Source organism: Callorhinus ursinus, unplaced genomic scaffold (assembly GCF_003265705.2).
Source record: "Callorhinus ursinus isolate GAN/ISIS: 27379988/994484 unplaced genomic scaffold, GSC_fseal_2.0 scaffold3, whole genome shotgun sequence".
Classification (NCBI taxonomy): Eukaryota; Metazoa; Chordata; class Mammalia; order Carnivora; family Otariidae; genus Callorhinus; species Callorhinus ursinus.
The window spans coordinates 80,515,854-80,543,220 of record NW_027397065.1 but is presented as its reverse complement, the minus strand read 5'-3'; the positions used below and the strand labels follow the sequence as shown (position 1 = coordinate 80,543,220).

Here is a 27,367-nt window from a genome sequence, read left to right as displayed (position 1 = left end):
TTGGATGAATTTATCAGGCATCCTGTAATTTACACTTTCTGTTGAAAACTATAATTGAATACCCTGCAAGAACATAAAGCCTTTGGGTATGAGTCAGAAGCTATGTGTGGACTGCGCCATTGGAGGAGGCCATGTTTACAGTCAAGGGTAGAATCTTAAATGTTTAATTGTTTCCTCCCTGAGGAAAAAAATCGTTCCCTATGCCTCCAGAGAATGCTTCCTTGCTCTATGAACTTGGAACTAAATATTGATGTTTAGGCATTTCCAGTTCTAGGACGAATCATTCCATGACTTTGAAATTATTCTTCATATTCTTACAAGTTTAGTTTGGCTTGCCATGTACGTGGCGCTTATAGATGCCAAGTAGTGTGGACGGGGTGAGGGATACACAAATAATTAAGAAGTCTTTTCCTGAGAAAAATAAATCAGGATATCAGGGGTGGAGAGCTGATACAGGTGAACACTGCTAATAGCTCCCACTGAGGACTCACTTTTGTAAGCTTTAGAGATACTTCTTATTTAATCCTCCTCTCTTGACGTCAATTCTATAATGTCCATTTTACAAAAAAGGAACCTGACTCTGCTGGCAAACCAAGAAACCAGGAATCGAGCCCACGTACACTGGCTTCAGAGTCGGTGTTCAGAAGCCCCATGCTCTGATACAACACAGTGAATGCAGGGGTTAAACACGTTACCGCTGGGTACCATGGAGCACAGGCAAGGGCCATCTGGCCTAGCCCCGGGCGGATGGGGAGAGGTGGGACTCAAGGCATAGTCTCTGGCTTCTCTTTTGTCTTTTCAAGGAGGTAATATCTTGAAAAGAAATTTAAAAGATGAGAGAGTAACTGTTAGCTGAAGGAAGAGACCCAAGGACCTACCAAAGAGAGGCCACAGCTCAGCAAAGGCCCTGAGTTGAGGAGGGGTACGTGGGGCGAAGGGTTGGGGTAGTGAGAGGTGGAAAAGGAGCATCTATTTATTCCTGGGACCTGAGCGATGAGACTCCATTCTGGCCAATTGGGATGGCTGTAGAGATGTTTACCATCGAGTATCTGGGAGGACACCTCCTGGAGGGACATGGCACACTGCTTTTCTGCAGTCCATGCCCTCGGTGCCCTGTACATTGAGGTACACTCATGCTCTGATTTGGGAGTAAAGCTGTTCAGAATCCTGGATTATCAGACGCACAGCAGGAACGGGTGTGGCATGAAGGTAAGGGTATGGGCAGGAGTGCAATTAACAAGGGTTTTGCATTTATGATCAGGAACTTGAAATTTCCCCTATGTTAATGGTGTTAGAAAAATCAATGTGGCAGTTGCACGGAGCTTGAATTTTTTAGGGACACAACTCTAAACTTCGCATTTGTAACACTGGCTATCTTCTTAAATGACATATGGATATTTGATCCTTTCAACTCTCTTAATGAACAGTGACAGAGATGTAACAGATTGTTTTCATCAACATTTACAAAGTTTCTCTTTGCCAAGCCATTGGACCAAAATGTTCAATAGAATAAAGTGCACCACTTGGGAGTTTCTTTACTCTGATTTCATCTTTTTGCCTTTAGAGAGAAATGGTTCAGGCACCAGACTATGAAGCAGAAATAAGACAGAGAGGCAAAGAAGCTGTGAAATCCAGATAGTAAATAACCATCTGTTAGCAATTTATCTGACAAATATTTGTAGAGCGCCTAGACATGCTTGGTTCATTTGGACATGCAGCATTAAGTGTTTGTCCTCATAAGTATGTACCTTTCATAGTTGACTATAATGAATAGGTCAGCCTAAACATGAAAAAATCAAATTCCAAAAGCATTTTTTTTTTTTTATAAACATCCTGTTACCCAGCATGTTAACTATCCTGTCATTCAACAGGATTCAGAATCTGTCTAGGTAATCTTAGGCCTATTTGCCATGCGACCTTACCTGAATGTTAATTACATTAGCATGTTTTGGTGGAAAGAAAAGAAGGAAGAAGTTTGAGTTGGGCTATCTAGCTCAGGTTCGGGTTCGAGAAAAAGTTCCAGTTCAAATCAGCTGCTTTTCTATAAAAGGAGACATTAAACTGGATGATGTTTTTAATCCTTTTTGAATATGAACATGTGAAGTGTGTAATATTTCATATTTTTCCACATGCTTTCCCACCTATGACATATTCATGCTCTCAGCATGAAGTAGATTATTCTCCTAGGGAACCCAGCCACAAACAGCCCCCACCATTTACAGCAATTTCCCAGTATATTAACTTAGCAGGATTTATTGAGTCGCGTTCTATGAGTGGGCACTGAGGTGGTTACTCTCTTTCTCACAAATACCCCAGTTAAACTGCTCAATCATAACAGATGGGCCACAAAAAGCAGATACTGTTCCCTAAATAGTACCCATCCACCTTTTGACCAATGTTTTGTTTAATTGTTTACAATGAAACCAGGGTATTAGTCCACCATTGTGATAATAAGACCAGTGTATTTCCTAATGTTAGAAACAAGTCAAAATTCATTGTTCTCACTTCCTTGGCAGACTTTAGTTGACCTCACCCAAATCAGGAACACAATTAGCTTGAAAGTTTGCCCTGGTAATCTTGATGAAAATAAAAACAGAGTGTTTATCTAAGACCCTGGTTTATTTTTTATCATTGCTTAATTCTACATATTTGAAATGCAAGTAAAGAAAATTTTGCAACAGCTAGTGTGCATTGCTTATTTAAAAAATATATATATTAAAAATTTTTTTTGAAGATTTTTTTTTGTAATCTCTACACCCAACATGGGACTCCTCCTCATGACCCCGCGAACAGGAGTCTCATGGGCTCTTCCTACTGAACCAACCAGGTGCCCCCCAGTAAAATTTTTTTAATGTGTAAAATATAAATGAGTTAAAAAAATTTTCCTGCAATTTTGTATTTTTAAAGATCACTACTATTAATGTGAAGAAGAGATTTTTCTACATATGTGTGTATATTTATATAAATCTACATAAATACGTATTTGCAAAAAATTATAATGAAACAATAACTCTTTTACACTCTGCAGTGCTTGTAAATGGGTTGGGACAAAAAAATTCTGTATATCCTTTGTCCTGATGGGCCTGCTGCTGGGCTTACTGTAAAATAGTACAGGTAGTTAACCATTACTTTTCTACCTTAATGTACATATTTTCCTATCTCCTCTAAAATAAAAATGATCTTAGGAAAAAGGATACATTTAAGACAGGACTATCACAAATTTGATCTATTAAATTTGTGTTAGTCATAGAATAAAATTAAATCATTATTGAGAAATATTATTTCAGTTGTTTAAAGATAAACAGCTTAGTATGCAGATAGTTCATAATTAGCATAGAGAGAGGGAAGAGAATGGACATTTTTGAAACATTTACAGTATACCAGGCTGTGCGATAAGGAATTTAAATCTGCTACTTAATTCTTGCAACAGTAAGGAGAACTTGATATTATCCCTTTGAAAGCTAAAGGAACTAAGATTCAGAGATTTTTCAATAGTTTGTCCCTGGTCGGGTTGCCAAAATGATATAAAGTTAGAATTTGAGCCCAAGCTTGTCTGATTCCAAACTCTGTGATTGTTCTTTTAAATATATATACATATGTATAAATATAAATACATATATATAATAGCTTTGTTTTCCTAACTACCAAAGTAATGTTTACTTATAGTTTAAGATATTTAGAGAATGAAGAAATATATAAGGTAGGAAGATAAAGACATCCATAATTCTACCCCCAGAATGACTACTGGTAATTGTCAAGTAAATGTTTTCTCAAGTAGTATTCCATACATATGCTAAAATACGCATGTGTTTCTTATTGCTTTCCTTTTTCCTTCATTTTCTCTTATGTCCTTCCTTCTCACTTTCTTTCTTCTCCTTCTTTCTTTGATAGGATCATGATATACACGTTATTTACAACTGTGCTTTTTTCCACTTGGCTTTTTAGTCCCATGAGTATCAAACTCCTTTTTAATGGCTATAAACTAAAGTAGCGTTATTTGTGATAGTTAACCAACTCCTAATAAATACATATCTTGTGTCATCATAAGCAATGTTTCTTTTTTTGAAAGATTTTATTTATTTATTCATGAGAGACAGAGGAGGAGAGAGAGAGAAGCAGAGAAGCAATGTTTCAATATGCATTCTCATATATTTATTCTTTGCATGTATGTAAGTATTTTTTGGAAGATAAATTGCAAAAACTAAAAATGCCTAAGATTGAAAGTTTGCACATATTAAATTATAAATGATACTGTAACACTGCCTTCCAGAAAGGTGTTACTAGTTTTCACTCCCATGGCATCAGGTAAGGGTGTCCCTGTTCTGCTCCAGCCAACATCTGTAAACCCTCACCACAGGAGGGGATGGAGGAGATTATTCATCCCTCTCATTTCTCTAGTTGAAACACTGAGCCTGAGAGGTGCTGAAGGTTTGTTTTTCCATCATCATCCGTGTAATAAGAACTGGGTTCAAGCCCAGCTGAGATCATAGTATTAGTAATAATAATCATGGCCAACAGTTAAGAGCCAAGCACTATTGTAAACACTTTTAAAATCATTTTCCTCACAACAGTCCCACAAGTTAGGCGCAATTACTATCCCCAGATGGCAGGTGAAGAAATTAAGGCACCAAGGGATGAAGCGACTTTTCTCCAAATCAGTATGGTTAGAATTGGCAATATGGCCCGAGAGTCTGTGCTCTGAACCTGCGTGCGATATGGGTGGCTCAGCTGGTTGAGCATCCGACTCTTGGTTTCGGCTCAGGTCATGATCTCAGAGTGGTAAGATTAAGAGTCCCGCACTGGGATCCAGCCTCAGTGGGGAGTCTGCTTGAAGATTCTCTCCCTCTGCCCCGTCCAAAATAAATAAATCTTAAAAAAAAAAATAAAAGTCCTAAGTATAAGAGTCCATATGTACCATCAAAAGTAGAGGAAGAGCAGGATCAAGGATTTTGAGTTAAAAATAACTCAGAGTGTGTGTGTGTGTGTGTGTGTGTGTGTGTGTGTGTGTTTGGGAAAGATGACTGGAGCTTTGGGCAAGCAGAGGAGAATGTGTCAGTCAGCTATGACCAGTGAACTGTAGCTGGGGTTTCTCAGGAATAAGAACAGAGACCACACACAACCCCTTGAGCCACTTGAGCCATAAATCTAGCAGGTGGAGAAAGCTTTGAATTGAGTAAGAGACTGAGGTGTAAACTGGACTGGAAAAATCTTCACAAATGAAAATGGCTGAAAAATGATGTATCAATTAGGGTGTTTCTTACAACTGAATAAAAAAAACACAATTAGTAATTAATGGAGAAAATCTGTTCCAAGTATATATCTCAATGGGTTGAGACTCTCCACTCAAATGGATTGCACAGCTCATTGTTTGTTTTCTAGGTGTAGCAACCTGTGGGTGTGCAGGGATCTCATATCCTCAAAGCTCTCTTAGGGTTGATGGGCCCCTGAGGACTTAGATAAGCATGGTCTGTCTGCCTTCTGTAGGAGGCATCATGCCTGACTCTTAGTTAAGCACACTGCACATCCGTCTGAACCCCTCCTCTAACTACTTTCTTCATCTCCATATTCAAGCCCAAGGCATTGCTGGAACCCGTTTCCTCTCCCTGAACATCGAGGGAATCTCAGCGGTCCCTTCCACTGCTCTGCCACTGTAGGACCATTTCTCTCCAATATTTTATTTAATGAAATGAATTCAGATTCTCTTCTCCAAGTTGTCGTTCCACAGATCTTCAGAAATCCATGGTAACTTTGGTTCCAGTAGCAGATCCTCCTTTGAAATCTTTGGTTCCGTGTGTTATTTAGATTGAATTGAAGCTGTGCTCATTGGGAGTTAGTATAGAGAAGGGTCTTCAAACCCAACCGCATGGATTCCACCTTGTTCCTCAGGCAGCCCCGGACATAGGTCTTTGGAGCCCTAGAACTCGTAGGAACACAGTTTGAAAACCACTGTTCTGGAAATGAGGAATTATTCAAAGTCTATTAGCAAGGGAGTTAGTTGGTAAAAGTAATGAATGTTTTCTTGTAGTCCTAGGCAAAGTGGGAAACCAACACAATTGGATGGGGATCAGAAGACATATTTGAGCTTAGTTTAATTATACAGAAAAAAAAATGATTTCCTTTCTCCTCCAGGGAAGTTCTGAATCTTTTTAACTACTAACAGATATAGGTAAAGATGACTTGCAAAGGGTGATTTCCAATACATAACGTACAGTTTCTGATATATATGTGTATAATTATTTGATGCATATGTTTGAAATGTTTCTGTTTCAAGGACCAAAAGCCATAAATTGAGGAAATAAAAACAGACAAGTTAAACTGTTGTTACAAGCTGGCACACAGACTCAAGAAAATGTAGCATTCATCAATATGGCAGTTTGGATTTCTTTCCAAGTTCATGGCTTCATATTCCAGTCTTATTCCATTTCTTTTTTCACATTAGAATTCTACAACATTCCAAGTGAACCATAGCAAATTTCAACCTTACAGCTATTAGAGAATGAAAAAGATGGAAGAATATATATATATATATATATTTGATATATATATATATCAAACAATTCATCATATGAATAACCTTACAGCTATTAGAGAATGGAAAAGATGGAAGAATATATATATATATTTGATATATATATATACTTGATATATATATATCAAACAATTCATCATATGAATAACCTTACAGCTATTAGAAATGGAAAAGATGGAAATATATATATATATGTTTGATATATATATATATCTCAAATAATTCATCATATGAATAATAACCATAAATAACACATCATCTTTGATAGCAAAGATAAAGGATTATTCTATACTAAACCTTTCAACCAATATTTTGGTCAGGAAAAGTATTCTTTTGGTATTCACTGGATGAAAGAAAGAGAAAGTCAATGGTTTTGTAGCTTAAGCCCTTTTACGGTGGTTAGCTCCAAGGGATCTGAAAACTGTAGATTTCTCTGAAGGCATTTATTGTTACATACTGTGTTTATACACAACAGGCAATACCCTTATGTGTCTATTAATTTCATTTGCAAAGAGATGCTCTGGTGGGAATGATCTGATACACACATTTGCACTACTTTGTCCATCTGTGAATTCATAAGGGACCAAGCTACATTGGCCAGGTGTTCATTTTTTTCATTTATCTTTTCTTTCTATTTAAAAAAGCCAAATTATTTTTATTCTTTTGTCTGATTTAAGTTGTTTGCCTCTGCTTCTTTGGTCAAAAGCAAAATAGAACCATTTTTCCGATTTTCCCATTTTTTTCCACATTTAAATTACCTAGGGTATTATTTTATAGATTCATCCTTACCATACTATGGGTATACAGTGGATCACTAGAAATTTAATGTAATAAAATACTGTTTTATGGCCTTGAACTATAAGTGACTGATACACAATTTGGTCTGGAAAAATTTCCACTAACAGAGCTTAATAAATACATAACATGTATTTTTTCAAGATTTTATTTATTTGAGAGAGGGAGAGAGCGTGCACGTGCACGAGTGCAGGGGAGGGGCAGAGGGAGAAGCAGACTCCCTGCTGAGCAGGGAGCCTGATGCAGGGTTTGATCCCAGGACCCTGAGATCATGACCTGAGCCATAGGAAGTCACCTAACCAACGGAGCCACCAGGCACCCCTATAATATCCATTTTTAATATACTGGGATTTTAAAAATATACCTTGGATCCTTTCCCTCCTCTTCCTTATCTATGTCACTTAAAGTTAGGTTTTCGGGGCACCTGGGTGACTCAGTCAGTTAAGCGGCTGACTCTTGATTTCAGCTCAGGTCATGATCTCAGGGTCCTGGGATCGAGGCCTGTGTTGGGCTCCATGCTCAGCAGGCAGTTGCTTGAGGATTTTCTCTCTCCATCTGCCCCACCTCCTACTCGCACGTGCTGTCTCTCTCAAATCAATCAGTCAATTTTTTTTTTTTTTAAAGTTAAGTTTTCAAAGCCAGTCGCTGTCTCAACATTGAGTAGACGCTGCAGGGATGCAAGGAGGTGATAGCTGGAGTCTTTAAAGGTTCCCCATGTTTTCACCAATTCTGGAATCAAGAGAGAAGATGCATAGGCAACTGTGGGGCCCAGGCAGTACCAGAAGTTTCGTATCCTTCTTGTGTTCCATGTTCCCAGTGACACATGAGACAAGCGTAAGTACCTCAACTCAGAGATCCTCAGCCTAAGATGACTTTGCCCCACGGGGGACTTAGAGCGATGTCTGTAAACATTTCTGGTTGTCACAAATACAAATATGCTATTGGTATCTAGCAGGTAGAGTCCAGGGATGCTGCTCAGATTATCATACCCAAAATGTCAGTAGTGCCAAAGCTGAGAAACATTGTCCCGTCTTACAGATAAGGAACCTGAGGCTCTAAAAGGCCCACAGCTTGGGAATGTCAGAGCTAGAATCAAACTCGGGCCTGACTCAGAAGTTGACATGCTATATCACCGAAACTCATTCCTTCTCAGGTAGTAAGAGGTAAGATCAGAACATGTGAATCAACATCCAATTATAGACAATTATGAAGATGAGGAGACTGTATCTTATAGGGACTGTGGAGCCATTGAAGGTTTATATGCAGAAGTAGTAAATAAAAGGTAATACTTCTAGAAAATCAATGCTCAGCTGGGAGACTTGGAGAAAATACACCAGCACACATAAATTCCTATTTTCCACCAATTTATTGGTCATGAAATTTCATTCCTTATGCTCTCCTGTTTACAAAGACACATATTCTCCTGTCTGACAGCCTTGAGTTGCCAAAATTTATTAAGAGTAGCAAACCTGGGCCGAAATTAAACCAGACATTTTATTTTAGGTGTTATTTGCAACACTTCATTTTTAGTTTCCAAATATCAAGTAACGCCCTCTGGCCATCCTGCTTGCTTCATTTTCAGAGAAGTCCAGTGTGGCCAGGTTACCAGTGAGGGATTCTGACTGCACCTTGCACATGATACTGAGAGCTCCCAATTTTAGTGATATTATTTCAGTCTTTGTGATGTTGGGTTTATTTTACTCTCTCATGAGCTTATTCAAATTCAGGTCCTTGGAGCCTGTCTTTAAAAACTGTTTATTCCAACCTCCATTGTCTTCCCATATTTGCTCATCAGCATATTAATTCTCCAAAACCTGGCTTGCTATTTTCCCATTTCCATAGTCACTACCAACAGATTCAAGCATTCTTTAACCACTTAAATGCTTAAGGGTAGTGCAGTTCTTACCATTGGACTCCTCTTGGAAACTTACTGGACTGTGGGCCCAAATGACTCATGGGATGTTGGCACTGACAGGAGCCTTAGAAATTGTCTAGTCCAGTCCCCTGCTCAGATATTTAGAGAAGTGTGATCCAACTGGGGGAGTGTCTTGGCCAAGGCCAAACAGCCAGTGAGCTATCACAGTAAGACCATGGTCTTTATCTGCTGATTTCCATTTCCAGGGTCTCTGCACGACACTTTTTGACAAAGTTCCTTCCAGTAACAGAGCTCATTAGAATGTGGCTCAAGGTAGTATTTGCTATGTGGTAGTGAATTCTACTCCACAGACTACATCGTAGATTCTAGAGTGGTATGTTTCTGCTGCCTGTGTATTCTTTAACACTGCCTATTTCTGGCCTTGCCAAGATAATGCATTGGCATTTCTTGGGACTGGGTGTGATGACGGTAGAACCAATACCTAGCCAAACACTTGAGCAGGAAATGTCATTGCTGTCACAGCCTTCTTCTAGATCAGGCACGGGCTCCCAAGCATGGCTGCCTCACAGCCCACATATGCAAGAATATTACCAGACGACAGACATTTGCTTTGTCCATATTTCTATTGTCTTTTAAAGAGCAATAATAGGGGCTCTTGGGTAGCTCAGTTGGTTAAGCATCTGACTCTTGATTTTGGCTCAGGTCATGATCTTGGGGTCATGAGATCGAGCCCTGTGTCAGGCTCCTCAGTAGTGGGGAGTCTCCTTGAGATTCCCTCTCTCCTTCTCCCTCTGCCTCTCCCCTCCCTGCTTGCTTGTTCTCGCTCGCTCTCTCTCTCATAAATAAATAAATCTTTAAAAGAAAAAAAAGAACAATTATAGTTGTTCAAACTAGAAGGCAGAAAGAAAATCCCTCATGTTCTCCTGAGAAACCAAAGCCTTCTCCTGCTCAGCCATATGCAGGTTTAAGGATGAGAGGTAGCCTGTGTATAAGATATGATATTGGGGCACAGCTTAGTGGCAGTTATATAAATAGCCAGACCAAGCACATCTGTACTGACTCAATGGGAAGGTGAGAATAAGCCTCATGGGCTAGAGTGAGGTGGGTGCTCCATCCCTGCTCTTCTATTGACCAGACTTACAGGTGGGTATTGAGGATTAAGAGGTGCAAATGGATGAAAATACAGGATTAGCCCTCAGATTTCCCAAAGGGGAGGAACAGATCTTGGCAGAAATAATTTCATTCAGGTGCTACAGAGCGAGTAGAGAAACGTAATGAGAGAAGTCGGAAAAATAGTGCAGATTTCTGTTAATGTGGAAATGTAGCCAAGACACATTTAGGTTTCAGTAGAATCCATAGACTTAGAAATCCTACTTAAAAAGATATTGGGAAAAAAAAACAAACATTTTCACTACAAGAAATAGAAATCCAACCTTAAACTAGCCATAAGCTAAAAAAGAATCTATTGGCTAGTGCACCTAAGCAGTTCTGGTGTTGTACTTCTTTAGGCTAGCTAAATTTAAGTATTCTGTGAATGGTTTCAGCAAACTGACTCTTCTTCCAAGACTTGGCTCTGATTTCTGCAGCCTTGCTTTCCATTCACTGAAGGATTCCCTTTACATGATGGGAAGGATTACCATTTTAAACATAAATGTTCCTAATAATTCGTAATCTCATAAGGAGAGAAACCATCTCTGGTTCCAAGCATCCATTCCATCCCCCCAGAAGTTCTCCTGTAGGTAAACAGACATCACTTGTCCAGCTTCTGTGGGAGAGGCAAGCCCCCCACCTGCCAGCTCCATCCTTAGCCGACAAAGTGGGGATGGGTGGGCCCACAGGAAAGCTTCCAGAGAGAGCACATAGGAGCCACAGCTTTCTGCTACAGGCTTGCAGAGACCCTGGGCTCCCAGCAGGAGAAACAACTTAGAAAGCCAATGGGAGCTTCCTGGATGTAAAAGAGGGCATTCTTCAGAGTGCAGACTCTCGGAAAACCAAAGAGAGAAAGATTCAAAGTGGCATTAGATTTGTCGGAGGGATCCAGAAGCAAAGATGGTTGTTCTACTTGCCTCTTGCACTGCATGAGGCTGAACTCCCCATCACCCCTTCACGAGTCTGTGGAGGAAGCTGAGAATTGATGACAGGTCTTTAACTGTCTTGAAACATCCTCCTTCCCAACCCCTTCATATCCTCACTCAGCATTATGCTCACTCTGTGCTTGGCCTCTGGGTCTCTCTCTCTCTCTCTCTGTGTCTCTCTTTGTCCCCACTTCCTCTCCCCTCCTCCTCTCTCTCTTTAAAATAGCCTTTTGAAAACAATGTACAATAGTACCATTGGAGAGGACAATTACTTTCCATCTACTTTTACTTAGAGCTGTTTTCACCATAATTGTTGCTGAGATGAAATACTGACCTTTCCATGTTGAGAAAATTAAAAGTGCCTCAAGGGTCAGAAAATATAATCCTCTAAATACCAGCTGCAGGGAAAATGCCCACATCAAATGACTCCTCCCTTCCTGACACCACCACATGCAATTCTTTCATTTTCCCAGCAGAACAGATCTCCCACCCACTCTCATTATCTTCAAAGATGCCAACAATGGGACCCCTTAGCCCAGGAGGCCCGCAATGGCCAACCAATTCTTACAAACAAACAATTGTGAGGAGTTCTTTTCCCTAAGACAAAATCTACACGACTACATGCATTAACCAGAGAAAGGGTCACTTTTTCCCAGAAATGGTGCACAAATGAGACAGATGTAGATTTTGCTTTCTGTTGTTAATTCTGCACTTGATGTTCACATGTAGACCCAACAATGAACCACAAAACAATAATTATTAGGTGAGTGAATTTCATAAATGGTCTTGAGACAGATGTTCCCCTAAGCATAAATAGAATTAAATTACTAACATCAATGTCTAATATATAATGTACCCATCAGAGAAAACCAGCAAAACATTTACAGGTAGGTTATAAATACATATTTAGAAGTACACTAGTATATACATATGTACACATATCCATATACATAGCCACACGTGATCAGAAATTTCCAGATGTTTCTTCAATGAGAAACGATTCCTGTATTCACATGTTTAATTTTATCTGTGACTAATGCCCATCACTTATATGAAATGGGGTAAAAATGAGCCCATTTTTGTCCATACCTAACCTAGATTTTAGTTAGAAACTTTAGAAAGATGCACTGTGGTAAGAAAACCTATTTGGAGTGCATTAAGGCATAGAGAAGTGCATATTTTCTACTTTATGTAAAAAACATGATATGTAGATCTTTCTTAATTGGAATAGCTTGTGAATTCTACTCCACACCTTTCAGGATAAGGTTCCTACTCTGACTGTGAGCTACCACCCCCTCAGACCTGTGATCACTCACTCCTTCCCTTTCCCAAGAGCAAGGAGTGTGAGTTATTGGCATGTGGTTCTGTGCTGTGTATGAACTCAGTGACTTTGCTCAGCCCCTCTTCTCTCTGGAAGAGCGTGCTCATCAACTCTGCCCTTCTCCTGAATATGCTGCAAGACTTAACTCAAGCACACCTCCACACTGAGCATGGAGTCTGCTTGGGATTCTCTCTCTCCCCCTGCCCTTCCCCCCACTCCCGCATGTTCTCTCTTTCTAAAACAAATAAATAATAAAATCTTCAAATAAATAAATTAATAACCAGGTGAGGTGGGACATATGTTAATTGGCCCTGTGGCAGCACTCATTTCACAATATACAGGTATATCAAAACATCATGGTGTAGGCCTTAAATACATACAACTTTTCATTTGTCACGTTTTCCTCAATAAAACTTGGGGAGGAAAAAAACCAATACACATTTATTCTCTCCCTGTCTCTGTGGGTCAGGTGTCCAGACACAGGTTCGCTGGGTTCTCGAGCTTCAGGGTCTCTCACAAGGTCATCCAGAAGCTGAGGTGGATCGCTGGCCACTTCCCACCTCCCTCATGCGGTGGGCCATAGCCCAATCATGGCGGGCTGCTGGACTGAGGGCCTGAGTTCCTCCCTGGGGGTCGGCTGGAGCCTGACCTCCGTTCATGCTATGTGGGCTTCTCATCAAAGCAGGCAAGCCTAGAAGGCAAGAGAGAGTAACAAGACCAAAGTCGCATTGCGTTTATAACTGAATCTTAGAAGGGACATCCCGTCACTTTTGCTCTGTTCTGTTTCTCCGGCGGTGGTGACGAAACCCAGCCCGCACTTGAGGGGAGGCAATCACAGAAGGGTGTGAATACCGGGAAGCAGGGATTCTCCGAGCCATGTCTTGGCTTCACATTTAGAATCAGCTTTTTAATATGTTGATGTTTTCTGGCTTCTGGTAAGGGTTTGGGGTTCTGTTCTCACTTCTTGGAACAAGTGTAACCCAAGTGTAGGTCAGCCAGGAGGTGTCAAGAATACCTAGGGCATTTTGTAAAGGGAGGAGGAGGAGAAGAATACCACTGGTTTAAGAAGATACGTTACAAAGCAAGTACATTTCACCTTTTCTAACACGTAATGTAGGGATGAAGAGCTCGCCCTGGCCTGCCCTCCACCTTCTCTGACCTCACTCACGCTCCTGGTCGGCCGTATGGCTTACGCTGTGGCGTACGGACAGAAAGCAGTGTGGTGCCGTCAAAAGACCACCAGAAAAAAAGGGTTCGAGGTTTTCTGCAGGAAATGAGTAGGTCAAAACACTGGAGAATTCCTCAAGGACTTGGAGATGTGGAAACTAGATTGTGATCTGAGAATGAATTCTAAATAGATTGAAGATCACTTCCAGGCTCTCTGGGTTGGGCATTAAATTCTGAGCCAAAACTGGCCTAGGCAGCTGCTGAATCTTCCATCTTTAGGTGGAGTTGCCAGGGAATGTGAAGAGAGATTTGGCAGGAAAGGGGCTGTCAGTGGGCATCAGAGTTGAGTTTATCATGTGATTCTATATTTATATGTATAGGGATTTTATGAACAGAAATATGGCACCTACGTAAACAGCTTCCGTTATAGTCATTGTATGGTGACTTTAGTCCCCCATCATCCTGAAGAAAGCCAACGTCCTGGACCTTTTGTGTTGATCATCATTCAAAGAGATGTGGCTGATCTTGAAAGCAGGGCTAGTCTATGAGTGGTCTGCCAGGACAGTTGAAAGATTTGCATGGTCCTTTTATGCTCACATTGTCCTCTTGGTCAGCCCCTTTGGGGAGTTCATGGGTGTGATCTGGTCTGCATCCTTGGAATCAAGCTACACGTACATGGGGCGGAAACCCAGCACCTTTTAGGTCCACGCCTGAGTCTAGCAAGACTAAAAGGTCACGAAAGAAGCTATGTGGAGAGACATAAAGCAGGACAGACCTTTAAAGATGAACAGGGACAAGTGTGGAAGATGGATACCTTATCAGGGAGTTAACCAGCTATCAGGGTAATGCTTCTCTTTTGCAGAAATATTTAAAAACAGCAATTTCTTTAACAGCCAGGTGATTAGACCAGTAGGAGTTTAGAAGGAATTATGAATTGTTTTAAAGGGAAACATCAGCAGTTCAGATGGGCTCGGTGATGCAGAAATAATGACAAACTAGAAATTTACGTTATTACTAATTTTCTCTGTTTCATTTGTTAATTTCCCCTATTATAGGACCTGTCTTTTGCTACCCATTGAGAGATGCCTCCAAATAATATTTTTAAATTATTTCATTATTCAGTGTTATTTACCTTGTCAACTGTGCAGATCTAAACAGCAAGGAATTAGAATGACAAAGATGGATTGTTTGTACTTTGATAATTGCATTTCTTTAATCTCTATGGAATTTAAATATGATTAAATGAACCCCTCACATAAATTAACAAGCAACATGAAGGAAATTAGTATCTCCGTAACTATTCACATTGGTTTAACTTTCCTTTCAATATTATATTATAAAGTCAGTCGAGACAGCAGAGTGACTGAGGAAAAGTCTCCCATTCAAATCTCTACATGGGTTTTATTCTCTTTTCATAATCAAAATACAATCAAGGAATAAGTAGGAAAACTTTGGGATATTTGGCAAAATGTCTGCATGTTACTAACGAGAAACCGCTGTAAATGTAAGCAGTTGCAGGTACTACATGAATCCAATAATAGCTGTTTTCAGTGGGAATGCGATGCTATCAGCTAGGGGTTTGACTTGGCTTTGGTGCTAATAGCTGCATGATCAGAGCCAAGCCAACTGACCCTTTCTGAATCTGGAAAAAGGGTAGTTGAACTATGCAGTGATCTAGAAAGTTTAATTGATCTCTAGAGAAGCAAATTCACAGAGATATTAAATATTCAAAAGCCCTACTCTTGAACATGAAAGTTATTTTTTCTTTTTTTTAATTTAAATTCAATTAGCCAACATATAGTACATGACAAAACTAAATGAACTTAGGTTTAGAACGTCCTCTCAATCTCTCACTCATCAACTCACAAAATACTTATTACCGGTCTCCTATGGATAAGGTTCTGGGTCCCCTGCTAATAAATCAGTTTGCCTGTGGCAAACCATTATGCACCACATGATGAAAAATGTTTTCCAGAAAGTGTTAACTGAGTTTGATTTTGCAAAGACTTATTGTGAAGAATTACTTATTTTAAGGAAACTGAAATAGAAGCTACCAGTTGTCATAAATAAGTGGAGTTTAGGGGCGCCTGGGTGGCTCAGTCAGTTAAGCGTCTGCCACTTGGTTTCGGCTCAGGTCAGATGTCGGTGGTGGGATCAAGTCCCACGTTGGGCTCCACACTCAAAGCAGAATCTGCTTAAGATTCTTTCCCCCTCCCTCTCCCTCCCCCTCTGCTCCTCCCTCCACTTGTGCTCTCTCTCTCTCAAATAAATAAGTAAATAAAATCTTCAAAAAAAATAAATAAGTGGAGTTTAGACTACAAACATACCTGACTATAAAAAGGAACGTTTCAAAAGCTAAGACAAGATAATAATTTCTTATTTTAAGGAGTAAGTTTTTACTCTGAGGTTTGTGTGCAGAAACTGGTGGGGTTTCTAAGTTTAGGGTAGTATCTAGTGAAGACTCTCTGGAGTATCAGACCTTCTAGAAGTGGGACCAGACATGGATAATGGGTAGTTTTAATATGCAGCCAAGGTCAAGAACTGTTGCCCTGAACTCCCTCATCCCCAAATGATCTTGCTGTCAGCTAACTGGCTCCTCAGACAAAACCAAGTAGCGACAGGGGTCCCTGCTAACTCACCAGTGATGGGTGATTTCCTTGTTTCCTCTCTCAATAATTATTTGTATCTTGATACGGAATTTATTCAACCAGCAAAGTCCTATCTTCACTAAGTATGATTTCAGCTACTTCATTTTTTTATCCTTATATACCCTTGCAGAAATCACACATGAGGAAGTATTTTGATGCAAAGTGTGCTAGCGAATCAAACAGGAAGCTCAGTTTTCATAATGACCAGAGGAGAACTTACAGACAGCAACCAGTCTCTCAGTTAAGAGGGGAAAAGGAATCCTCAGGCCTGGGGCACCCGGGTGGCTCGGTCGGTTAAGCATCTGTCTACGGCTCATGTCATGGTCCCAGGGTCCTGGGATCAAGCCCTGCATCATACGCCTACTCAGCGGGGAGCCTGCTTCTCCCTCTCCCTCTGCGGCTTGTGCCCTTTTTCTCTCTCTGTCAAATAAATAAATAAAATCTTTTTTAAAAGGGGGGGCGACCCCGCAGCGCTCCCATCCGGCTCTTCTCAGCGGCCACCGGGCAGCGGTCTGGCCCCAGGAACTACTATGAACTGTTAGGGGTGCATCCTGGTGCCAGCACTGAAGAAGTTAAACGAGCTTTCTTCTCCAAGTCCAAAGAGCTGCACCCTGACCGGGACCCTGGGAATCCGGCCCTGCACAGCCGCTTTGTGGAGCTGAGTGAAGCATACCGAGTGCTCAGCCGAGAGCCCAGCCGCCGCAGCTGTGATCGGCTCTGCTCAGCAACTCCTCCGAAGTCTCCGGGAACCACAGCCCATCCGCGGTCTGCTCATCAAGCATACAGCAGCTGCTGGGAACCCCCCAGTGCACAGTACTGGGCCCAGTTTCATGGTGTGAGGCCTCAGGGACCGGAGTCGAGGCAGCAGCAACACAGACACAACCAGCAGGTGCTGGGGTACTGCCTCCTGATCATGTTGGCGGGCATGGGCCTGCACTACGTGGCCTTCAGGAAGCTGGAGCAGATGCACCGGACCTTCATGGATGAAAAGGATCGGATCATCACAGCCATCTACAATGACACACGGGCCCGGGCCAGGGCCAACAGAGCCAGGCTCCAGGAGAAACTGCAGAGGCAGCAGCTGCAGTCACCCCCGGGAGGCCCGGGGGTCGTGCCGCCGCCGGACACGGGCACCCGCCCCTGAGCGGCTCACTTGGATGGGGGCTACCCCGCAGGACTTCTCACTCCCCAAAACTAGTGCAATAAAGTGCTTTTCAGAAAAAAAAAAGGGGGGGGCGATCCTCAGGCCTAATCTCCTTATTTTTGAAATCTAAAGTTTTCCTAAAAGACGCCTGGACAGCCTCCACATGCACCCTGCCACGAATGGGAGGGCACACACATCCGGAGGTGAGCTCACACCATTCTGCACCTCTCTCGGGGTTAAAGAGGTTTTCACCGACTGAGCAGAAAACTACCTGTCACCCATGAAATGGCAGGAGGCTTTCACTTGAGAAGTCTCCTACATGGGAAAATTTGCAGGGCTAAATTTTGTTCAGGGCCACAGAAGAGTGAATTATCAGCATAAATTTCCTCAGTGCATAAAAAGGACAACCTAGGAAGACTGATTTCCTACCTAATTATGACACATGTTCTCCCTACTGGCCCGTGTCACTTGAACTTGTCAGAATGTAGTATAAAATGTTCATCGATTTTCAGCTTGATTTTGGAACTAAACTGAAGAGTGCCTTTGCACATGTGATTGTGCAATAGGGAGCAAGACAAAAAAAGAAGTCAGTAGAACTAGGGTTAGGAATAGGATAATAATATGGATGCGAATGCCATAGTGTTTAAACAGCTGGAGGATAGTCAGACTCAATGGGATGTCAAATGCCAAGGCCCACCTGCTTGACTGTGTCTTTTAAATTCATGTCAATTACCTACCCAGGGTTCTTAGTTTCGAGCAACACAAATCTACCGGCTAAGTTAAGCAGACGGAACTGGTCGAAAGAATGTTAAGTAGATCCCTGACTCTCCAGGAAAATCAGAAACCGAAGCCAGAAGCTCCCCACCAAGGACAGTGGACCACAGCTGTGGCCAGATACTGGTCTGGTGAGGAACCGCACCCACAGACGCCACCCAGGCTCCTTCTAGAATTGCGGCTGTCGTGGCTGTTAGTGCTTTTGGAAATGCTCCTCTTGCTATCTCTACTGTTCACTGGAATGGACTCTGCCTCTCCGCTTCTCCTATCTAGCGTCATTCCAAGTCTGTACCTGATGGTTGAGCCAAGGCCAAGGGCTGGCCCTAGTGTTTTCAGTGCCTGCAGTTAGGGAGGAGTGCCACCTCAAGGAGTGGCACAGTTCCCCAGCACTAGAGAATGTTCTCCACAGTCCTGAGGAAAACCCAGTGTCGCTCCAGGTGGGGTCTGCGGACAGGTGCCCATCTGTGAACCATGTGACCAGATGACAAAGAGACAAGTATGAACATTGAGAAGAAGCTTTCAGAAACATTTTATCCAGCAGTTTAGGCTTGGGTCTTGTATACCTTTATCCCATTTTTATTTCATTTTCCTAGTAATTCACTTGTATTAGTTTTGTTAAAGTACTGGTCTGTAATGGATTGGAAACAAACAAACAAACAAACAAAAAACTGGCATTTAACAACAGGGAGTTTGAGAAGCACTACTCCTTACCATATAATTGCTTTGGTTTGTAATATGTGCAGAGTAAAATAAATTCTGAAACATGGAGGCCAAGGGAAGTTTTATATTTTCATTGGATAATAAAAAATAATGTAACTGGGTACTTACCATAATCCTTCTGCCTTTGTCTATTGTATACTACCCCATGAAACTGGTACTATTTCTATTCCCATTTTACAGAAGAGAAAACTAATCAACAGAGAGATAAGTAACTTTCCCAAGCTGTCCATTTCCAGAAATTTCACTCTTATCCACCAAATCACACCACCTTCTTGCACGGACCCCCCCTGCATAGGGCAACCAGGAGGAAACTTAATAGTATTACTCAATCACTGTCAAAAGCTGTCTTTAAAACACAGATTCTTTAGCCAGATGCACTATTTTTCTGAGTAAGCCAAAAGCCATTCTTAAAAAAACAACGGTTCACAAGATAGATGATTTAATTGTTTTGCTGGACTTGTTTCCAGATTTGAGCTAGTTCATTTTTTAAGCCTTTTACTTTTCTGGAGAGATCATAGAATTCTCTCTGTCAACTATGAGTAAATCTTCTTAGAGACTCAAATTCTCTTATCTGTCTCATAGTGAAAGTGCAACTACCGAGCATACGCTCTCAAAAAAACGACGACCGAAGTGTTCACTATGGATCATCTAACACTCTGGTCTCAGTGACCCACCAGAGACAAGTATATCAGTGCCTGAGGGGTCGGGGCCAGAAATCACATAAGGCACTCTTATGGGACCCAATCCACGCTGGTGTGGGACTTCTCTGAGGTGTGGTCACCCGAGGCAGGAAATGTCTGCTCTTGATGATGAGGATTCAAAACGTCTCCCCCATTGTTCAGAAATAGCCAAGATTTCTACAAAACTCGCATTTCAGTTGTGACAGAAGTCACTATTCAGATCCAGAAATACATCAATGCTTCGAGGTAGGGGATATGGGCAGTGAATCTTGTGAAGTCAAATGGCCTTTAAAAGCAGTAAACACAATCTCTTCTCCATCTATTCCCCTTTGGAAGAAAACCTTTTCTTTTGGTCACAGAACTAGTTCTTTCTCCTTGATCAAAACCCTAAGGCTAAGCGGAGGTGAGACTATTAAGTTTGCGGAGCAGAAAAAGCACAAGTGTGGGATCACCAGGCAAGGTGATTTTTTTTTTTTTGAAGCCTAATATAGCTCCAATTTCAGAAACGCATATTGAAAAATAATGTAGCATATTTTTAACAAAATATGTATTATAAACTAAATGATTTAGTGCTATGACAGTCCAGTCATTTAAAAAAATAAATCATTGAAGTAAGGCTTAGCTTGCTTTCTTAGTCTCAGACACATTGTCATGAATTATCTTGTCTTTTAAGATGGTGGCCAACTCTCAACAGTTGAAAAATTCTTCAGTGTGAATAAAACCATTCTTTTCATATTTATCATTCATTTGCTAGGGTGTGGTCTTTAAACATATGTAGTAAGAAGGGAAACAGGAGGATATTTTTTAATCTACATTTTCAGTGTTGGCATAATTGCAATTTGGCATAGATGCTGACTGAGAGCATCATGACAGGGCAGGGAATTCAGAAGAATGCACATTCCCAAGCACTTTATCCTAGACAAGACCCTTTTAAGGTTTGATTTGTTTTTGTTTAGTTTTGGGGGTTTTCCAGAAGAGAAAATACTACCAATTTGCTTCAGTCTTATTGAAAATAGATCATGAGATACGCAGTGGTTTCTAAGCCCATGTATAGAAAGGCTATTATTCACCAAACAAGGTTTCTCCCACACATGGGTTTCTCATCACAAGTTGTACGCATAACAATTTTTAGTGTTGTAAGAAATGGGTCTTATAACCTCAAATTGGGCATTACAAACTGACCACTTTACAGGTGGTGAGACAGCCATCCTTTTTATTGGGAAGATTTGGCAGCAAGTCCAAGATGTGGTCTTGGGAATATTCCCTTAGGTCCTAGATCAAAGTTAGCCAAATTACCACTTGGTCATTCAGCTTCAGTGAACATCTGGAAACAATTTTTCAGAGGGTGGCAGAGGACAAGAGTATGTGGCTGGGGCCTTAAAACTAATTAACATCGTAACACCTATCTATTTTTGAGAAACTATTCCAACTAAAGATAATCTACTTAGAAATATCAAACTATAGGGACACCTGGGTGACTCATTCTGTGAAGCGTCTACCTTTGGCTCAGGTCATGGATCCCAGGGTCCTGGGATTGAACCCTGTGTCTGGCTCCCTGCTGGGTTGGGGAGCCTGCTTCTCCCAATCCCTCTGCCCCTCCCCCTGCTTATGCTTGTTCTCTCTCTGTCAAATAAATAAATAAAATCTTTTAAATAAATAGATAGATAGGTAGATATCAAACTATCCCCCAAAATGTATAATGTAGACTCAAGTATAGTTAACTGCCTAATAAATGCATATTGAATTATTTTTGTACAAAAAAAAAGGGGTAATCACTTGTCCGACTAATTGCATTTATCTTGATTATTATTTTGTTGTTGAAATGAACAAACAAAAGTAGACTAAAAGGGAAAAACACAATTTGCTCACAAATTAATTCAATATAGATAGCTAAAAATATCGAATTCAAGATATTAGTGGAAAGAACAGTTTTCTGAGTCAGGAATTCCATTGGTATAAACAGTCTTATTTCATTAGGGACACTTTCACCATTTGAATTACATGAATCTAACAGATTCTTTTAGAAAGGGCAAGGTAGTGGAATTCAAAATAAAACATCCCCCCCCACAAAAAAAGTGGATGGAAACTTGTAATAAATTGTGTAAAAATGCATTTACCTTTTTAGAAAAATTCAGTCTACCAGTGAATGATGGTGAATTGGCCACTGATTGCTGTGTAACAAATTACCCCAAGATACAGTGGCATAAAACAACAGCTTTTGTTATCTCAGAACATCTGTGGGTCAGGAATCCGGCCCAGCCTAGCTGTGCCGTGTGGCACTGCGTCGCTCACAAGACAGCTGGGCGGCAGTCATCTTGAGGCTCGACTGGGGAAGGATCCAGTCCATTCTCACCCACATGGTTGTTGGCAAGAATCAGTTCCTTGCCATTGGCTGACTGAGGATGCACTTCTTCACAAGCTAGTAGCTAGAGGTCTCCCTCATCCTCTTGCCCCATAGGCCAGCTCACACATGGCATCCTCTTCATTAGAGCAGGCAAGTGAGAGAGTGCGGTAAGATGGAGGTCAGCATCTTTGTCATCTAACCTTGGAAGGGGCATCTTACCACTTCTCCCAAATTTCATTTTCTAGAAGCACAAAACTAGGTCTAGTCTACACTCAAGAGGAAGTGATTACATGAGTAGGTAACTAAAAGGAGGTGAGATCATTGACACCCAGATCGGAAAGCACCTACCACACACGGTGATCGGTTTCCACTTTAATGGTGGCAAAATGAAAGTTGGAAGATCAAAGATCTATTTAAGTTCTCAAATTTTTCCTCCAAAATGTTAAAAATATACAAATCATCTTTCTAGGACCTAATTCAATTTCTATGACCATGTGTATAGCCGGAACTGGGCAAGTTAACAGTCCTTGTTATCATTGGTCATACTTTTAAATATGACAGTTTCTGGTTTAAAATGTGTGTAAGAAAGGAGATCGAGAAGAAGGGAGAGGGAAATCGACTCAGGCAAACAACCAGAATGTTCTGTGTTAAAGGCAGCTGGATATGTTGTGTCCATGTTTCTCTTTCTACGAATCAGTTGAAAGAACGATGAAGAAAGGATTTTGAGCTCTGTGTATTTGTGACTGTGCATAGACATGCACTCATATGTGTGCATATGCATACCCTCACAGTGAGAACACATTCAGGGGAAAGGACCCATGTCCCGGTGGGTGGCCTTGCATGTTTACCTAGCTCCTTTCTCACTATGGCAGTAAAACTGGGCACAGGAACTTTTTTAAGTTGGTGAAGCCTAAATTAGTTGTCTCCAAAAGGCATTTCCTTTCTCTAAACTATGCTATTTTCTTTTTTTCTCCAAAGAGCAATCCTAGTGGATACTACTTAGCAAATCTCCCCAGTTATATTTTGTCTTCAAATGGAGGCTAATGTCAGTTATCCCTGCTTTACCCCTTCATTATGCTCGTTTATGGATGACCATCTTGCCATAGGGCTTTTCACCCCATAAACCAAGGATCTTACACTTCCTTAATTATCAGGGTACAAATAGTGTACACACAGCCAAGGAGAAAATCCTTTTCTCATAAAGTCTGACAAAACTTTGGAAGCTACGTGTGTGTTTGCCCGTGTGTGTGCATGTGCACGTGTGCACCTATGCTCACAGCACACATTTTCCAAAAGCTGTTGTTAACAAGGCAGCCTTGCTGATCTAATGATGACACTCTCCTCAAGATGATTTACGTGAAGATTTCTTTGCGTTGAGCAAGTTTGCTGTGGCTCACCTTCAATTAAAAAAAAAAAAAAAAGACCAAACCGTGCTTTGTTTTGCTTTGGTCTGGAAAGAGGAAAACGAAAAAAACTTAACAATTCAAGAGACAGATAAATTGCTCTTTCTAAACAAAGACTCACTGCATTTATAAATGTGGGTCTCCATAATTTTTAAAGATCGTTTATATGTGGTGATGAGCCTTATAAACAGCACAGCCTCATCAGGACTCTGGTTTTGCCCAATTAAAGGACTGGACCCGACAAGACCACCAATTGTTCTGTTGTGTTTTGGAAGTTTGGTCCAAGTTTACATTTCCAGCCAGTGCCTCACCCCTTCTGTTTATGATGGCACAAAAGAGCCGGCTCTGGGAATTTCTCAAGGGGAAGTCATGGCAGCGTGCGTGCTCACCGAGAAGGAGAGCGGGGGAGGACAATAGAGCAACATGTGGAAGGGAAAACAGAAGAAGGGATGATCCCTCTTGGCTTCACATTTAAATCCCAAATTGGATTCCCCTATATATCAAAAATGAAAATATTTTCAGTGTTTGGACATATGTCAGAATTGCCAAATGGAGATTTAAGTCTAAGAAAGTATGACAACATCAACCGTTTGCACAGGTGTTGTTGGAAATGGCTCCAAATCCTGAAACAAATATTGACCATATGCACTTCTAGGCTCTGTTTGGGGGTGACCCTGAACATAGCGAGTCAATGAGTCCCTTACTAAAGACATCTATTATGATAGGAACTCTGTCAGCCAAGATGGTTGTCACTCTTGCAATCTACTTAGCATCATGTATAAAATAGCTTTTTTGTGGGAATTAGAAAGTATCACATGTGGTTGTTTTGGGGGAACTCAAGAGGATGGACTGTGTGTTAGTGCCTGTGAAATTATTTTAAATACCTATGTGATTTTCCAGTGGAGAAGGAAGGAAATACCAATCTTTAAAAAAAAAAAAATGGTAACTTATTCTGGGATTCTTTGTGCCCTAAAGGCTGTCATGTGCTTCTGCTCAGTATCCACCTGCTCTTCTGGGCACCTGGACACCTGACTCTCCAGTTAAGCCTCCTTGGGTCTGACGTAATGGTACCACAAGCTCTAGATGTCCCTGAACTCTTCTCCTCAACCAGAATACCCTGGCTGGACAATCTGAGAGTCCAGTTAAGGAGGTTTCATGACATGCTTTCATAGTAACTAATTTACATTATATTACCATCCAAGACCTTATCAATAACTATTAATTTTGCCCTCCAAATTCTGATGAACTGGTTATTGTAATCCACCTATCCAGTTCCACCTAAAATGCTAATACAAATGCCTTCCAGAAGCCACTGAGTTTTTTCCCTCCATGATTTTAATCTTTGTATGATGACATTTTTAAACTGTTGAGTTCTCAAGAGAACCACTTGGTCAGTTTTTTTAGAAATCTTATAGGAGATGAGGGTAAGTAACATAACCTTCTGCATCTTACTTTCAGGCCTACTCTGTCACTCATGGGCAAATATCTCTGCATGTCATGAGAAAATGGAAAAATTAGTCTTTATTGTCCCAAAGCCTAAGGCAGAGTTCAAGCAATAATAAAGTGCCTTACCCAGTCAGAGTTTCTTCTTTGTTCATGTCTGTAAGACTACCTGGACTCATCTCTCTACATCGTGGACAGGCATGGAAAATCCAGTGGGACAAACAGAAAAAAGAAGGTGCGGCAGGAGGAGACATTAATAGCCTCCCAGAGACAATGAATGCTATAAAGCACTATGACATTTCCCAACAGCTGGCTACAAGCCAACGCAAACACTCCTTTTTGTGTTTCAGTGGCTGAAGATTAACGTGCTGAGAGTTTATTCTTCTCTTCAGTGAGTCCATCCTTCTTGATGTACCCCCAAACAGCCATACCAGGGATTTAGATCTAAGATTCTCCTTGTGTGATTTATCAGGAGGCTTGCACATGACTTCTAATCATCTTCCTCACTGAAATGCAAAGGCTCATGTTTCTCAGAAAATCTTTGAGCCACAGAGATTTTTTTCGTAATAAACCAAAGTGAGGGAATGCAAGAGCATCAGTGATATTCTTAGAACTAAAGCAACAGAAGCTGTGGATGGCTAGAATCAGCTGATACCTGCATTCAAGGTATGCCAGTGATGTTCAGGTTCCCTAAATCAGCGGTTTTCCCACTCTCCCCCATTTTAGAACAGATGGGAGTTTCGAAAACCTTCAGTATTTAGAATACACACCCTTCCAATTAAATCATAATCTCAGGAGGTAAGATCCAGGATCAGTGTTGTTTTAAAACTCTCCAGGTAATTTCAACGTACAGCGAAGTCTGAGAATTGGTTCACTAAACAGCACATGTGAGTGTCTGCAGGTGCGTAGCTCTGTGTTTGATCATTACTATCTCTAGGGCCCATTTATTCTTTCCTTCCACAAACATACAGTTATTCAGCAGCTACTTCAAAATAGAAACCCGGGCTAAGGTTTGAAAAATCAAACCATAAACAAAGAAACAAAAAATTCAAGCAGGTACAGTAACCCCGGTCAATTTAGGAAGTGTGGTGGAAGGAAGGTGGGCCATTCCTAACTGGAGGTAGATTTCTCATAGTGCTGACTTTGTAATGGACAAAAATTCTTGGGAATATTAGGCTTCATTCTCTGTTTTTAAGTAAAGAGCTGAACAGTGACATAACTCAACTTCAGTATCTTCTAAAGATGATCTGAAAATGGCATTCGACGTGAAACTCCAACAAGAATGTTGGCTTATTAGCCTTATCTTTCAATATGTAAACTCTGCATACTGTAAACAAATTCAGAAGGAGATCAAGAGTTTATTAACTATTTTCTCATAATAAATTTGGTGACAATAGTTTCAAAAATAGCATTACTGGAATAGTGATATATTTGAAAAAATCTACACAATTAGAAGGATCCAAGAAATGCTAAAATTTATCATCTGTGCAGGGGGAACTTAAGCGGAATTATAGCCATATTATTTTTAGCATTCTCTCTGCATAATTTCTCCTTTTCCTTCCACTATTCTTGCTATGACCTATTAACATTAGGATACTTCGACAGAATTGAAACAGTTTTTAAAAAGACCTCCAATGGCACTGCCTAATCCATCACTTCCTAATTCCACCATACGCATTTAGATATGTCAGAAAAGTAGACTCTTTAAGTATCTTCAAGTTCCTACTCAGGTCGGAGAGGTCCTGTGACTTGTATTATTACTGTATTGTATTAAGGACAGTAGATTTCCAGTGATTTTATATTCCATCTTCCCCTGACATTCTTCTCTGCCCCAATCAGAGTAGTTTCTGTTGATACTAAGTCACTGCCTCTAACATTTAAAATCTTGGAAAGAAAGAGAAATCCTAAATATCATTTTCTAGGCCTTAGCATCCATTTATTAAGCAACTCTTCTGGGTAAGCTAGACTCTGTTCTAAGAGCTGGAAACACATCAGGAAGCAAAAGAAAGACAAACTCCTTTGAGCTTACAATCTAGAGGGAGGCCCACAATTTAAGAAATAAATTTATGTATTATGTGTCAGGTGGTGGTAAGTGCTATGGAGGTAGATAAAGTGTGATCAAGAAGTGAGAGGACTTTTGTCTTCAAGAAACAAAATGGAGGTTTCCCTCAGGAGGTGACCTATGAGCAGGGACGGGTGGCGCAAGGAGTAAGTGAACGGAGTTGAATAAGGGTATTATTTACACAAATATAATAGGACTAAGGGGCAGGGCTGGTGAGCACCTGGGGACCGGCTGTAGTGGGGCGCCATTACTTCCCGTAGTCCTGAAGGGAGTGGTGATCTGAAGGGAGGTCTTCCTCCCTGCAACAGGGAGGAAGAGCAGCAGGTTACAGATCAACTCTCCCTGCCTCCTCCCACTCTCCTGCCTCTTGCCAGTGTTTCCTGGCT

The 27,367-nt window shown here is 40.9% G+C and overlaps 1 protein-coding gene and 1 pseudogene across 2 annotated transcripts in view; both read left to right on the top strand.

Moving 5' to 3' along the window:
• The window catches only part of FBXL7 (F-box and leucine rich repeat protein 7), a 388,316-nt gene that overhangs the window by 324,484 nt on the left and 36,465 nt on the right, over positions 1–27,367 (top strand). The gene's annotated exons all lie outside the window — the stretch shown is intronic.
• Positions 1,075–17,633, top strand: LOC112819846 (dnaJ homolog subfamily C member 4 pseudogene; annotated as a pseudogene).